Source organism: Symsagittifera roscoffensis, chromosome 8, assembly GCF_963678635.1.
Source record: "Symsagittifera roscoffensis chromosome 8, txSymRosc1.1, whole genome shotgun sequence".
Classification (NCBI taxonomy): Eukaryota; Metazoa; Xenacoelomorpha; order Acoela; family Convolutidae; genus Symsagittifera; species Symsagittifera roscoffensis.
Window position 1 is genome coordinate 10,537,385 of NC_087069.1, and position 15,834 is coordinate 10,553,218.

Consider the following 15,834-nt stretch of genomic DNA (forward strand, 5'->3'; position numbering starts at 1 on the left):
TACTTTTTGTGTAGTCCTATCTAATGTTACATAAATTCAATTTTATTGAAATTTCTGTGCACCTGTGAATTTTTTCGCTCTTGGCTAAAGCTATATCAACAAAAATAGGATTGGTACGTTTTGGTACAATGAAATGTACGTTACTTCTGAAAATGCAAACTCCCATTTTCCTTCAATACAACTTTCTACCCACACGGTAGAAAAGTTGTAAGAAACTAAGGCTACTATTCGGATAACATTTAAATGAAGCATAAGAAACTAGCTAAACAGTAACAGAATCCATGACTACTCGATAGTCATTTACTTTAACATGTTATTTAATTTAATCGGATCTTTTTCTATGTTTTTCTTTAAAAACACTTCTAAAATTTTATCTTCAAAATATGATTTGTGTCTTTTTCGGAGCAAAATTTCGTTTTTCGAAACTCTCAATCTAACCCCATTTTTAAAATTTAATTCAGCATGTTTCATGAGCGATTTGTTTTACAAAATTGATAAAAAAAATTATTTTTTTTCACATGAATATAATGTAAAAACAAATTGTTGCAACCGGGAAAAAACTTTTCACCATGATTGCAAACGTATGATTAAAGCAACAATTGTTGTATACGATGTCTTGATTTCTAAGAAAGCCCTAGAATACCTCTAAAGTCATCATAGGCCGCACGCTCAACAACCACCACACGAACCACGCGAACCAGTTGAAGGAGTTCAGCCGCATCCAGACTAGTCTCTATCGAGAATGCTCTCTGGTCATGTCGGAATTGGACGAGGAACTCGCTAAGATAGCCATCAAGTGACGACTATAAGTCATATCCAGTTAAACATGCACGCCCCCTCCTCCACACACACGACCATCAGCTTCATTTGAAATTTGGTTTTGCAAGTTGAAAAAATTTCTGCGATTGAAAAAAATGAATCCTCAAAACACAGTTCTTCTTTACAGTTTATGTCTTTAAATCATGCATTTAGCATAAGAGCATTTCAGAAACTTTTTTAAAAAAATGACAAGTGTGATGGTGGGAAGGGGGGGGGGGGGGGGGTGGAAAGCAGCAGGGGTATTTGGTCTATATGGCAAACTTGGACACATATCGAAACTTACTCATCAGTCTATTAAACAGTATCATTAAAAACTACATAACTTTTGTTTCATATATTATCGGGTTTATTAAAAAGTATTTTGGCTCAGGTAATTGTTTTTTGACTAGCAAAATGTTCTCTGATTTCTGCTTTTTTTAATCGATAAATTTATAACCAGCACTATTGCTTTAAGCTGCAGAAACCACCACTATTGCAATAAATTGTGTTATTTCTTCAGTTAATGTCTCGGACATTGAAAAATCATCAATTTCATCTGAGAAGTGTTTAATCAGTAGAGTTATTTAATAGGAACCAGCGCAGAACTACAATTCTCTCGAAAGATGGCATTTTCAAAAAATCGAAAAAAAAAGCTTTTTTTTCGCCGACCGAGCAGTTTTTCCGCACTCTCTCGAAAAAACATAAAGATCCCTTTTGAAGAAGTTATATTATGAAAAAGTTGCTTATTATACTGTTTTATACTATTTCATTGACCAAGAAAGATAGTATACAAACAGCATGACCTTTTTTTACATGCTATGGATTTTTTAATAAGCAATTTTGTTTCATTTTGAAATTACGCAACAAGCATTTTGCCATACTTTTGTTACAAAGATTTTATGAAAATATCAAACGCAAGTTTTTTCTACTATGCACAGCGGCGGATCTAAGATTTTCTCGAGGGGTCGACAAAAGTTTTGAAAATTTTGTCGACATTTTCATTTTGTGTCGACCAAAGTGAATATTCGAGCTCTCTCAAAGCAAAGCACTGAAAAGACCATCATTTGGTCACAATTTTTTGCCGCAGGCAAAATTTTGAAAAACAGGCCAAAAAAGGCGTTTTTGGGCATTTTTTGGAAAATGTTGACCAAGGAATTCCGCTTTTTTGGCGCAAACTAGCTACTCAAAAATAGTCAATATTGGCGCCAAAGGCGCCTTTAGAAAACTTTCAGGGTCCGTCACCTAATTTGGATATCCCAAAATAGTACAAACGGGTAGACCATTTTGGTCAGCAGTTTGTCGAATTCCTTAGGGGGCAGGCGTCACCCCACGCTAAAACCGCCTCTGACTATGCAGTTGCATAAGAATTTGTATTTCCATAAAAATACAAAAAATTTCGACCGAAACACACAAATCAAGGTGCTTCTGTCATAAAAAACCTAGAGTACAACTGCCAATTACCACGCAGACAAACTGCGTTTGGTGAACTATAGACTATCCGAAATCTTGAACAACAAGGATTGGCCTGTACTATTTCTTAGTTCTATTTTGATACTATGGATTTGTATTTGTAGAGAACTGATAAACCGTAAAGGACTGATAATTCACCAAAACAATTATTTAGATCAGCAATTTGAATGAAACACAATAATTGATACTCAGGTAATTGAATGGTTACGTTTTATGTAGTCCTATCTAATGTTACACAAATTCATTTTTATTTAAATTTCTGTGCACCTGTGAACTTTGTCGCTCTTGGCTAAAATTATATCAGTAAATATAGGAAACAATGCAGAGATAATATGTAGTTCAATCTATCCAGTTCAATCTTTCTTTTTCCTCAGAAGCTTCTCTTACATCTTTGAATGTAAGTTTTCTTTCAGTAACGTTTTGGTACAATGAAAGGTACGTTACTTCTGAAAATGCCAATTCCTATTCTCCTTCAACATAACTTTCTACCCACACTGTAGAAAAATTGTAAAAAACTAAGGCTACTATTCGGATAACATTTAGATGAAGCATAAGAAACTAGCTAAACAGTAACAGAATCCATGACTACTTATCGATAGTCATTTACTCTAACAATTGATTCATTTTAATCTGATCGTTTTCTAAGCTTTCTAAGTTTATAATATGCAGTATAATCTATCCAGTTCAACCTTTCTTTTTTCTCAAAAGCTTCTCTCACATCTTTGAATGTAAGTTTTCTTTCAGTAACGTTTTGGTACAATGAAAGGTACGTTACTTCTGAAAATGCCAATTCCTATTCTCCTTCAACATAACTTTCTACCCACACTGTAGAAAAGTTGTAAAAAACTAAGGCTACTATTCGGATAACATTTAGATGAAGCATAAGAAACTAGCTAAACAGTAACAGAATCCATGACTACTAATCGATAGTCATTTACTCTAACAATTGATTCATTTTAATCTGATCGTTTTCTAAGCTTTCTAAGTTTATAATATGCAGTATGATCTATCCAGTTCAACCTTTCTTTTTTCTCAAAAGCTTCTCTCACATCTATGAGTGTAATTTTTCTTTGGAGCATTATTTTTTATTGGAGCATTTTTTGACGAGATGGAATGAAGGTTCTTGTTATAGTTTCCATAATATTGTAATGAGCAGCTCCCCGTTCCAGATTACCTTGCCATTGTTGACGACTAGGTTCAGCTACTGAAATTTTTCTAGTAAACAGCGAACAATCAACAGTTTTCAGACTATTATTTAGATTACCACACAGTACGTAGAAAGTTAGGTCTTGCGAGAATTAATTTAAATCGAACTTTGGTTTTTGATACAAACAATTTTTCACAAAAAAAGGCATCAATGGCAAGCTCTCACAGAGTGAAAACGTTATCCTTGTTCCTATGGAGTTCGCTCCATCAGTGAACAAACTATCAGTTGAATTTTTGCTGCGATATTTGTTCTGCATGAGGATCCATTGGCGTCGTAAACTGGATCCTCAGAATCGATATGTCGAATGTAAGTTTTGTTGAACTAGCACTGAAAATGTTGATTGTTCGCATGACTACTAATCGATAGTCATTTACTCTAACAATTGATTCATTTTAATCTGATCGTTAGATGAATCAGATTTAAAAAAAAAATCTGAGGTGTTTGCTGAATCCATGACTACTCGATAGTTTTTGTGTAGTCCTATCTAATGTTACTTAACAACTGGAGAATAGAGAATGTAGTAGAATGTTGGTATAAGTTGAGTAAAGTTCTGGCTCCTCAATATAGTCATCCTCTGATTTTATGATTTTTCTTTTCTGAAAACATCAAACGACCTTCCTTTCAATAATTGAAGTTTTATAAGAAGGTGGGTATATCGCATTTCTAAATAGAGATTAGGCTTCGCCTCAAAACCAAATTCGATTCTACCTTAACTAGTGAAGTAAGAGGAAATACTTGTTTTATCTAAGATGAAATATTTGATTCCACAACTGGGTTTGGTTTTTATCAAAAATCTCCAAAGAAGAGTTTGTAAACTCTCTGGTCCAAACGTGGTTACTTTGATTTATACTCATTTTATATCGTTAAAGTTGTCTTTGCACTCTTACGAAACTGCGTAATCTCTTACGACCTAATTTTAGACTACTGACCCTATTATTTCTAAGCTTAGATGCCTTTTTTCCACTTTCTAACTGATTTCGAGCTGTTTTTGTTTCAACTTATTTTGCAAATGTCTTGAGTTTTTTTCGTCCACTTACAACTTCTCACACCGTCCTGCATGTTCACAAAACTGGAAGATTTAGCTGAGCTATGAGCAGCCATTTTGTATGAAGTAGAAATCGAAATTGATTATCCGAAATTTTGAACAACAATTAATGGCCTGCACGATTTCTTAGTTCTATTTTGATACTATGGAAGATTTAAAATTTCTGAAAAGTTTTAAAATTTTGTAAAGGTAGAGGACTGATAAACCATAAAGGACTGATAATTCACCAAAAAAATGGCTTAAATCAGCATTTTGAATAAAACACACTAATTGATCCTCAGGTAAATGAATTGCTACTTTTTGTGTAGTCCTATCTAATGCAAACTCCCATTTTCCTTCAATACAACTTTCTACCCACACGGTAGAAAAGTTGTAAGAAGTTAAGGCTACTATTCGGATAACATTTAAATGAAGCATAAGAAACTAGCTAAACAGTAACAGAATCCATGACTACTCGATAGTCATTTACTTTAACATATTATTTAATTTAATCGGATCTTTTTCTATGTTTTTCTTTAAAAACACTTCTAAAATTTTATCTTCAAAATATGGTTTGTGTCTTTTTCGGAGCAAAGTTTCGTTTTTCGAAACTCTCAATCTAACCCCATTTTTAAAATTTAATTCAGCATGTTTCATGAGCGATTTTTTTTACAAAATTGATAAAAAAATTATTTTTTTTCACATGAATATAATGTAAAAACAAATTGTTGCAACTGGGAAAAAACTTTTCACCATGATTGCAAACGTATGATTAAAGCAACAATTGTTGTATACGATGTCTTGATTTCTAAGAAAGCCCTAGAATACCACCTGTTAAGTCTTATTTTCCTACTTTTTGAAAAGGATCCAAGTTCCTCTCTGTTCTGTTTTGGCATTGTTCTTGATAACAAATTTAGGTGGAATTTGAGTAGCTACCAAAATGATGAAATAAATATCTGAAAACTTGGCTCTTTTTTGCTTTTGAGCTCCTAAAAAGTCTACTTTAAATTCGTTTTGTATCTCGATTATAATATGAGGTGTTTGCTGACTCAATCAATTTTATTCTAAAAAAATTCAAATTCAAAATCAACGAGTCACTTGATGTTAATTTTTTCAACCTTGCGCTTACATCACTGTAAATTGAACTAAAATCTTTCGTACAGTTTCTCTTTTTCTTCTTCTTCATCCTATTTTTGTTTTCTCGGAAGTGTATTTTGTGATTGATGAACTGAGTACGGAAATAAAAAAAACTGTTCTATAGTATGTCAACCATTTAAGACAAATGTAGTGATGATAGATAATAAAGTCTATCAAATTGATTGTTCTTTTGGAGAGAGAAGTTTTTTTGTAAAATCTGAAATTCACTGATATTTCACTACTTGAAAAGTTTTGAAATACTGAAAAAATAGAGGCACATTTTGTACTCATTGTTCAAAAATTTTGTATCTCTGTTCCAGCTGGTAAAAAAACTTTGATGCAACTGAGTCAGTAATAGAGCAATATCTCAGCGATTTAACTGTTTTTGGGGTTAAATCATTAAGTAATTGAGGATGGAGAACAGATGTTGCAGCTTGATAACACTCTTTCAATTGAGATCCTTTACCTAATTTTTGACTGAACGTATGAGTTTGACTGAACAGTTCAATCTTTCCAGTTCAATCTTTTTTTTCCTCAGAAGTTTCTCTCACCGCTATGAAAGTAAGTTTTCCTTCATTAACGTTTTGGTACAATGAAATGTACGTTACTTCTGAAAATGCAAACTCCCATTTTCCTTCAATACAACTTTCTACCCACACGGTAGAAAAGTTGTAAGAAACTAAGGCTACTATTCGGATAACATTTCAATGAAGCATAAGAAACTAGCTAAAAAGTAACAGAATCCATGACTACTCGATAGTCATTTACTTTAACATATGATTTAATTTAATTTGATCTTTTTCTAAGTTTTTCTTTAAAAACACTTCTAAAATTTTATCTTCAAACTATGGTTTGTGTCTTTTTCGGAGCAAAGTTTCGTTTTTCGAAACTCTCAATCTAACCCCATTTTAAAAATTTAATTCAGCATGTTTCATGAGCGATTTGTTTTACAAAATTGATAAAAAGTTTATTTTTTTCACATGAATTGTTGCAACCGGGAAAAAACTTTTCACCATGATTGCAAACGTATGATTAAAGAAACAATTGTTGTATACGATGTCTTGATTTCTAAGAAAGCCCTAGAATACCACCTGTTAAGTCTTGTTTTTCCAATTTTTTGAAAAGGATCCAAGTTCCTCTGTGTTCTGTTTTGGCATTGTTCTTGAAAACAAATTTAGGTGGAATTTGAGTAGCTACCAAAATGATGAAATAAATATCTGAAAATTTGGCTCTTTTTTGCTTTTGAGCTCCTAAAAAGTCTACTTTAGATTTTTTTTGTATCTCGATTGTAATATGAGGTGTTTGCTGACTCAATCAATTTTATTCTAAAAAAATTCAAATTCAAAATCAACGAGACACTTGATGTTAATTTTTTCAACCTTGCGCTTACATCACTGTAAATTGAACTAAAATCTTTCGTACAGTCTCTCTTTTTCTTCTTCTTCATCCTATTTTTGTTTTCTCGGAAGTGTATTTTGTGATTGATGAACTAAGTACGGATTTTAAAAAAACTGTTCTATAGTATGTCAACCATTTAAGACAAATGTAGTGATGATAGATAATAAAGTCTATCAAATTGATTGTTCTTTTGGAGAGAGGAATTTTTTTTGTAAAATCTGAAATTCACTAATATTTCACTACTTGAAAAGTTTTGAAATACTGAAAAAATAGAGGCACATTTTGTACTCATCATTCAAAAATGTTGTATCTCTGTTCCAGCTGGTAAAAAAAACTTTGATGCAACTGAGTCAGTAATAGAGCAATATCTCAGCGATTTAACTGTTTTTGGGGTTAAATCATCAAGTAATTGAGCATGGAGAACAGATGTTGCAGCTTGATAACACTCTTTCAATTGAGATCCTTTACCTAATTTTTGACTGAACGTATGAGTTTTAAAGCATCTCTCGTCTCTCGGTGACTTGATCAAGACTCTGTTTATTTTGTGTGACTCTGCATTACTTTCCAATTTGCTTGAAGAAATATACGGTGTTTGCTGTATAATGTTTTCACGCCCCTGTGTTTTCCAGCAGTAGCAACTGAGAACTCAAAAACTGCTGAGAACTTAAAACTTCTTCACAGAAATTATCAAACACAATCATATACCTGTCTCTCTTTCTTAGAAGTTTTTCAAATAGGTCAAACTATACTCCTTTGATGATTTTTAGTCGTTTGTTGCATCTGACTATAATGAGGTTGAAATTGTTGATAAAAATGAATTTGTTTTTCCAAACGCTGTTTTAAAAGTACAAGTTTTTGATCAATCAAAAATCAGATGAATTTTTCCCGGTCCATTTTGACCAACTATCAAAATGAAAACTTGTTCCCTGGCTGTATAGTTTTGGAGAAAGTACTTGGTTTTGTTTGTACTTGATACTGTTTGTTTTATAGTTTTGAGGAAGGTAAAGTATATAAGGTTTCTAGTTGATAAGATAGTTGCTCAAATCATCGTTTCTTAACATGTTGTGGGCAGCATTATTCGAAAGATTGAACATACTAGCCCCAAAGCTTTAAAAAAAAATTGGCATAAAATTTAAGGATGTCGAAAACATGTACATCCAACATTTTTCATGAACTGTTTTGATTTACAGGTTGCTTCAAAACATTGAGTTCAAGTTCCGATGGCAAATGTTTTTCTTTCTGCACAGTGAAGAAATTTTTGCATAATAAAATGAGTAATTGCTACACCTCTAACCATATTCTTCATCTTTGAATATCAAATTATTCATTTTTGAGCTACGTAGTCATCAAAGTTCTCAATTTGTTTTCCAAAAAATCTCACAGACTTTTACAATTTTCTTAACCTTTGCATAAAATTCTGTTTTTGAAGCTAATAGATTTTCCACTAATTCAGAATTTTTTGTATCTGCTGCTCCAACTGACTCCATAAAGAAGATAGATTTGTAACACCAAGTACATTGGGGTGTTGCTTTGAATTTTTTTGGAAGAAGAAAGAAATATCATACAGTTTGTCCATCGAAATTTTGAACTGGGAAACATAGGTGCAGTATAACAATATCCAGGTCTTTTTGCGTAGTAGATTTCCAGATCCAGTAGAGTCAAGTCGAAATGCGTATAATCTGAAGACTTTCTATCTGGGTGCAAAAGAAAACAGGGACAAATAAACATATTTATCTTTTCGAATTTGTTCAAAACTTTTGCTTCATAATCTCAAAAATTGTGAAGATGTCAATCAATTTCTGTCCGTTCAATTTCTCTAGTGCAATTGTTAATGATGCTATATTTTTGTTTTGAGGCCGTCGTTATTAATATGTTGTGGGTGAAATTCTTTGATCGATTGCACATAATAGCATCAAAAGTATAAAAAACTAAAAGAGGTCCAACACATGTACGTCCAAAAAACTTCCATGAACTTCGTTCATGATATCCTTAATCGAAAGCGTTTGCAAAAAAAAATCCATGTGGCGTTTGCAAAAAGAAAACTTTGGTATGTTTGTTTCCAATTTTTGTACGGATCGAAAACAAAACAGGGACAAAGAAACAGATTTTTCAGTTCAAATTTGACGAAACATTTTGCTTCATAATCTCAAAAATTCTGAGGATGTCAATCAATTTCTGTCTGTTCTTTTTCTACAGTGCAATTGCTATCGATGGTATAATTTATTTTTGAGGTCGTCGTTTTCTAACATGTTATTGGTAAAATTACTCGAACGATTGCACATACTAGCATCAAATTTTTGGTCCAATTCTTTCAAATTTATGTCCGGTTCCAAAACAAAACAGGTACAAAGAATCAGAATGTTTCTTTATTCAATTTGACAAAAAATCTTGCTTCATAACATCAAAATTTCTGAGGGTTTCATTCAATTTCTGTCCATTCGTTTTCTTCAATGCATTCGTCAAAAATGACGCAAATCTTATTAAATGTCTCTTCACAACCTTTTAATGAGGGAGTTATATCGAGCAAATTATCTTTTTCCCTCTATAACCATAAAGATTGATTACTTTTCAATTGATTACCAATTCTACGATGTTCTTAGGATCTATTTTTTTCTTGTCGGATCGATATTCAATGCAACTTGTCTTCTTCCACTCAAAATGCAATTTTCGAGAAATTACATTTGCAACATTTGCATTATTTGCAACATTTAATCTACCAAATTGCAACATTTGTGATTCATAACATTTGGCGAAAAATCTTAAAACTTTTATTGTAAGACAGAATGAAAAAACCCATTTTAGTGTGAAGTTTTAAGAATAAATTTCTGAAAAAAAACAGTTTTTCAACTAAAACGCATTTATAATTTTAAACTAGAATACTAGATAAAAAACAAGTAAAAGTTTTTTTTGCACCCATTCAATTTTTTTTTAATTTACCCCAAAAATGTGACTGTATAATTGTAAATCAAAAATCATATCAAAATAAATTGGTTTCGAATGGTGCAAGGAAATGTTTTTCGTTGCTTGTTCACAGTTCTCATCCTGTGTTTTTATCTTCAAACATCTCATATTCTTCGAAATAATATGCAAATGGTGTCGAAATTCTAATATCATAGGAGTCAGTTATGCGCGATGAAAGCCCCAGTTAACAGCGTGTGAATTTTTAGAATGCCATTCCAATTGGGTAACCGTCCTCAATGCCGAGGGATCGCCATTTGGATCTTGTGCCTCTGATGCAAATGTTAATTGCTCTTAGTATAGCGAATGGAATTCTACATCTCACCCAGCACATGACATGACTATATGGGCGGTCCCATTTTGATGCAAGACCATCTGCTAGTCGTTTGAGGAAAAACGTGAACTCCGGTGCCAAGACACCATCTATTGAAGTGACAAGTGCAGTGAAAGACATGTGCTTTTCTTCACAAGCTGGTCCATACTTATTTTTCTTCTCAATCTCTGCAGTCTTCAGTACATTCATGGGATTACGGTTTTGGTAAGACGGAGCGTCACTGTCTGTAACACGGATGTCGAACGACGCAGCCGGCTGTCTATCCCAAACCCCACGAGCTGAAAGATCTGCAATTAGTGCCGGGGTTCCATTTTCTACATCTGGTTCTTTTACGACAGGTTCTCTTTTCACAAAATTGAAGCAAGATCGCCCACTGCGGCTCTTATTTCGTTGTGTCGTAGTGTTACCAGTCCGCCCTTCTTGCAAGAAAGTGCATGCTGTAAGTCAAAATCTTTTTGACATCCATCGCATCTCGAAAAAGAACGTTTGAGTGGTTTTCTGTACCTGACACATAGAGCGTCTCTGAACTCTTTGGCTGACAAATCAAAATTATCTTTCAACAAGGGCAGCGAAGTTAGCCACAAGGAACAGTTGTCGTCGATTATTCTCCGGATTGCTCGTTTCTGATCTGCTGGTAAAGCTGCAAGCAATTCATCGAGTTTATCTTTGTCCACAGCAGTTTGTTTCTCCTCGTGGTTTTTTCTTGCTTCTCTCATCTTTGTTTTGTGTAGAGTTTGGTCGAAATCATTTTGGAGAAGGATCGAACTCACGAGACAGTCGGTTGCTTCACGTGAAGTGGAAAATATTAGTTCGGCACCTTCTATTAGATTTCGCACACCTAGTCCCCCTCTTTTGACAGGAAGTGAATACAAAACACGATCTGAGTGTGTAACACTAGAAGTTTCTAGTAAGTGTGGCAAAAAATTTTCCTCCAACATCTTCTCGAGAGGAGCAAACTGCGACGTATCTTTGACTACTCTCTGGACAAAATTCCATTCGCATAGCAGTGATCTTGTTGATCCAACTAAAGCAGCTTGAGGTTCTTTTTCTGCCACTTTGGACAACTCGCCAAGACAATCCAACCATTCTTGGACCTTTTTTAAAAGTGAAACGAATTATGCCTTCCTCAGAGCCAATAAATCCGCCCAAATATCTTCTACCTTCAACTATTCTGATGCCGAACCTGTCAAACAATTGATGAGCTTTTTCAACAAAGTTTGGGAGAACAACCAAATAACTTTTGCTTGGCTCGGGGTAATAGCCATACTTCGGGCCGTTTTCAGCCAAAGATGACAACCATTCAACCAGGTTTTCTAGTGCGCCGAGAGCTCCCGAATCTTCTGCATACCATGTTTGTAAATACTTATCTCGGTCTTTGAGTGACTCAATCAATGGCATGAATGAAACTCCATAGAATAACATCGCTAGTGGATCACCCTGTGTAGTGCCTTCACTACTGAAAAGAAGTTCTGTCGATCCTGCAGCAATTCGCGGCTCATACCCTCTATAAGTGTTAAAAAGAAATCGTGAGCACCTTGGCCAAAGTATTCTAGCATTCCATAGAGCCGTTTCCCTGTTCAATGCATTGAAATCATTTGAGGCATCCATCAATAGAAGACCATGCCCGTCCTCTTTGGTGCTATTAAACATCTCCTCCACTGCGTGTACAGCTCCTTCTATTCCTTCTTTCCCACCACAAGCTAGTTGTTGAGATCCACAGGTTTCTTCGAGATCTTTTTTGGTCGCTTCAGCCATACATTTACACATTAGTCTTCGCAAACACTCACCTATGCCAATGGGTCTAACTCCGGGGCACTTGTCCAAAGCGATCAGACGACCTGACATCAATGCTCGTATTTGGTTCCATGGAATAATTTCGTTGGCTATCTTTGTGATCAGCGCTGGCACTTCGTCTCTCAAAGCCGAACTGTGTCCTCCAAATCGAAGAAATGAGTCTTTCCAGTGTTTCGAATCTGTTCCTGAAGGTCCGGCTCCACCGTGCATTGACCTCGCAAATTTTTCTATATAAGAAGAAGTGATGGTTACTGTTTCCAACTCGGGCAAGCTGTCTACTTGTATTCTTGCTTCGTCTTTTGACTGTTTCGCTACGGGATGTTTTTCTTTCAGAATGTCAATGACTAATTTTCTTGTTTTTGTTGTGGAATCAATAACTTCGTCATTTGGATTGAGCAAACCTCCGCCAGATCTGCTTGTCAGCCAACGCATGGCAGACCGAACTTTCCCTTCCATCATCAGTCGTGCAAAAACCCTTGCGGTGTGCTCGTCTTCAGATCTGCTTTTTTTCATAGTTTTTCTCGGTTGTGTTTGTGAACATCGTTTGGCTTCTTGTAGTAGAATATTGAACTTACTATTCTCCCAGTCTTCAAGTCGTCTTCCTATCAAAGCTCTCACATCACGTGTGGTTTTTATCATTAGGTCTCGCTGTAAAATTAATCGGCTGAATACAAGAAGTCGTTCTGAACACTCGTTTTGGTTCAATCGGCAGACTTCTTTTGTTAAAAGATCAACGTATTTACGGCCAATCTTTCCCCCGGGACTAAATACAGTTTGCCTTGGAGGTTCACACTCACAGTCCATCTGTTCCCCCATTCAGTTTCTTGAACTTCCTTAGATATGTCGAGAGACCCTCCAAAGGCGTCGAACAAACAGTTTGTGACGTTTTCTGTAATGGGAACAACAGGATAATAATCTTGCTCGCTGAGGGTCATAACACGAAGCTGTTGAGTCGCCCTAGTATTTGTTCTTCATTTTCAATTTTGTCTTCGGTTTCGTTGTATGAACTCACTTGTTCGTCGTCACTAAATCTCTGCGACCCAGAAACGGAGTCCTCATTTGGATTTTCTTCAGAGTGATCACGAAAACCAAAATAAGACGGCGGTCTTATCGCTCTGTCGCTTCTCCTCATCCTTTCGTGTCGGGATTGACAAACTCCTCGATAGTTGCAATAGTTGCATTAGTTGCGATAGTTGCTATTGTTGCAATAGTTACAATAGTTGCAATAGTTGCAATAGTTACAATAGTTGCAATAATTGCAAAAGTTGCAATAGTTGCAATAGTTGCAATATTTGCAATAGTGGCAATAGTTGGAATAGTTGTCAATGTTAATGTGGTTGTTGTTGTTGTTTTTTACCTTTTCTTTTCTTGTTTAACAAGACACGTGCTAATTATCGACAGCTCTTTCATCAAAAATTTTCATCAAAAAACTAATTCATTGTTTATCACAATTCTCAACGAACGAAAAGTTTTCCATCGTCCAAAACTTGGGAAATTTCCTTGAACTTGTTCGAAATTTTTTTTAAACTTTAGCAACTTGTTTCATTGTTTCATTTTCTTTTGCAGCGAAAAATTGAGTACGAATACAGTGAGGATTGTTAACATTGTACTTGTTGATCGTGACACAATCTTGATTTCTATTGTAAGTTGCTGTTGCAGTTGGCATGCTCCTGATCCATATTTGACTCTTTGCCTGAAGTGGCTTCCAATAAAAGAACGAGATCAAAGTTTCCAACATCATAAATAACAGTATTTCTAATTTTCGAGAATGCGTTTTTTTTTCACCGAAACAAACTTGCTGTCTGTTTTTGATTTGCGCAAATTCATTTTCGTTGAATAGTTTTAAATAGAATAAAAAAATGATCAGACGAGGAGAAATGAGTGAAATTATTTGGAGATTAAAGGAAAATGGAAGGAAACAGCATGGGTCATTATGATTTCCTTATATGGAATTAGTACCAAATATGGAAAGTACTGTATAACTGATAAGCTGAACTGAAATGAAATGAAAGGTGCTAATTATCGACAGTCATTAACAAGACACGTGCTAATTATCGACAGCTCTTTCATCAAAAATTTTCATCAAAAAACTCATTCAATGTTTATCACAATTCTCGACGAACGAAAAGTCTTCCATCGTCCAAAATTTGGGAAATTTCCTTGAACTTGTTCGAATTTTTTTTTAAACTTTAGCAACTTGTTTCATTGTTACATTTTCTTTTGCAGCGAAAAGTTGATTACGAATACAGTGAGGATTGTTAACTATGTACCTGTTGATCGTGACACAATCTTGACTTCTATTATAAGTTGCTGTTGCAGTTGGCATGCTCCTGATCCATATTTGACTCTTTGCCAGAAGTGGCTTCCAATATAAGAACGAGATCAAAGTTTTCAACATCATAAATAACAGTATTTCTAATTGTCGAGAATGCGTCTTCTTTTTTTTTCACCGAAACAAACTTGCTGTCTGTTTTTGATTTGCTCAAACTCATTTTCGTTGAATAGTTTTGAATTGATTAAAAAAACATCAGACGAGGAGAAATGAGTGAAATTATTTTGAGATTAAATGAAAATGGAAGGAAACAGCATGGGTCATTATGATTTCGTTATCTGGAATTAGTACCAAATATGGAAAGTACTGTATAACTGATAAGCTGAACTGAAATGAAATGAAAGGTGCTAATTATCGACAGTCATTAACAAGACACGTGCTAATTATTGACAGCTCTTTCATCAAAAATTTTCATCAAAAAACTAATTCAATGTTTATCACAATTCTCGACGAACGAAAAGTCTTCCATCGTCCAAAATTTGGGAAATTTCCTCGAACTTGTTCGAAATTGTTTTTAACTTTAGCAACTTGTTTCATTGTTTCGTTTTCTTTTGCAGCGAAAAGTTGAGTACGAATACAGTGAGGATTGTTAACATTGTACTTGTTAATCGTGACACAATCTTGACTTCTATTGTAAGTTGTTGTTGCAGTTGGCAAGCTCCTGATCCATATTTGACTCTTTGCCAGAGTTGGCTTCCAATATAAGAACGAGATCAAAGTTTTCAACATCATAAATAACAGTATTTCTAATTGTCGAGAATGCGTCTTCTTTTTTTTTCACCGAAACAAACTTGCTGTTTGTTTTTGATTTGCTCCAACTCATTTTCGTTGAATAGTTTTGAATTGAATAAAAAAATGATCATACGAGGAGAAATGAGTGAAATTATTTTGAGATTAAATGAAAATGGAAGGAAACAGCATGGGTCATTATGATTTCCTTATATGGAATTAGTACCAAATATGGAAAGTACTGTATAACTGATAAGCTGAAGTGAAATGAAATGAAAGGTTTTAAAATTAATTGAAATGGGTAGTATAAGTATGGGTCATTCAACTTTCAAAAACGGAAAATAAATTATATATGGAATCAAACCAGATGGCTGCTGGAATGTGTCAAGCTCTTCTCAGATGTTTTTTTTTCAGATTACCGCAAAAAATTGCTATTTAATTCCGTTTCCAGTTGCTTTTAAGTAAATTTCAAATTAACTCACGAATATTAGGTCTCTATTTTTATTGTTCCTGCGATAATTTTAAAGTTGACATACTTCTGAATGTTTCATTTCAGAAGTATGATCAAACTTTAAACCAATTAGTTAAATTTCTTTTCACATACCAAAAAATTGATTGTCTTTACACTCTGAAAATGAGCGAAAAACGCAAAG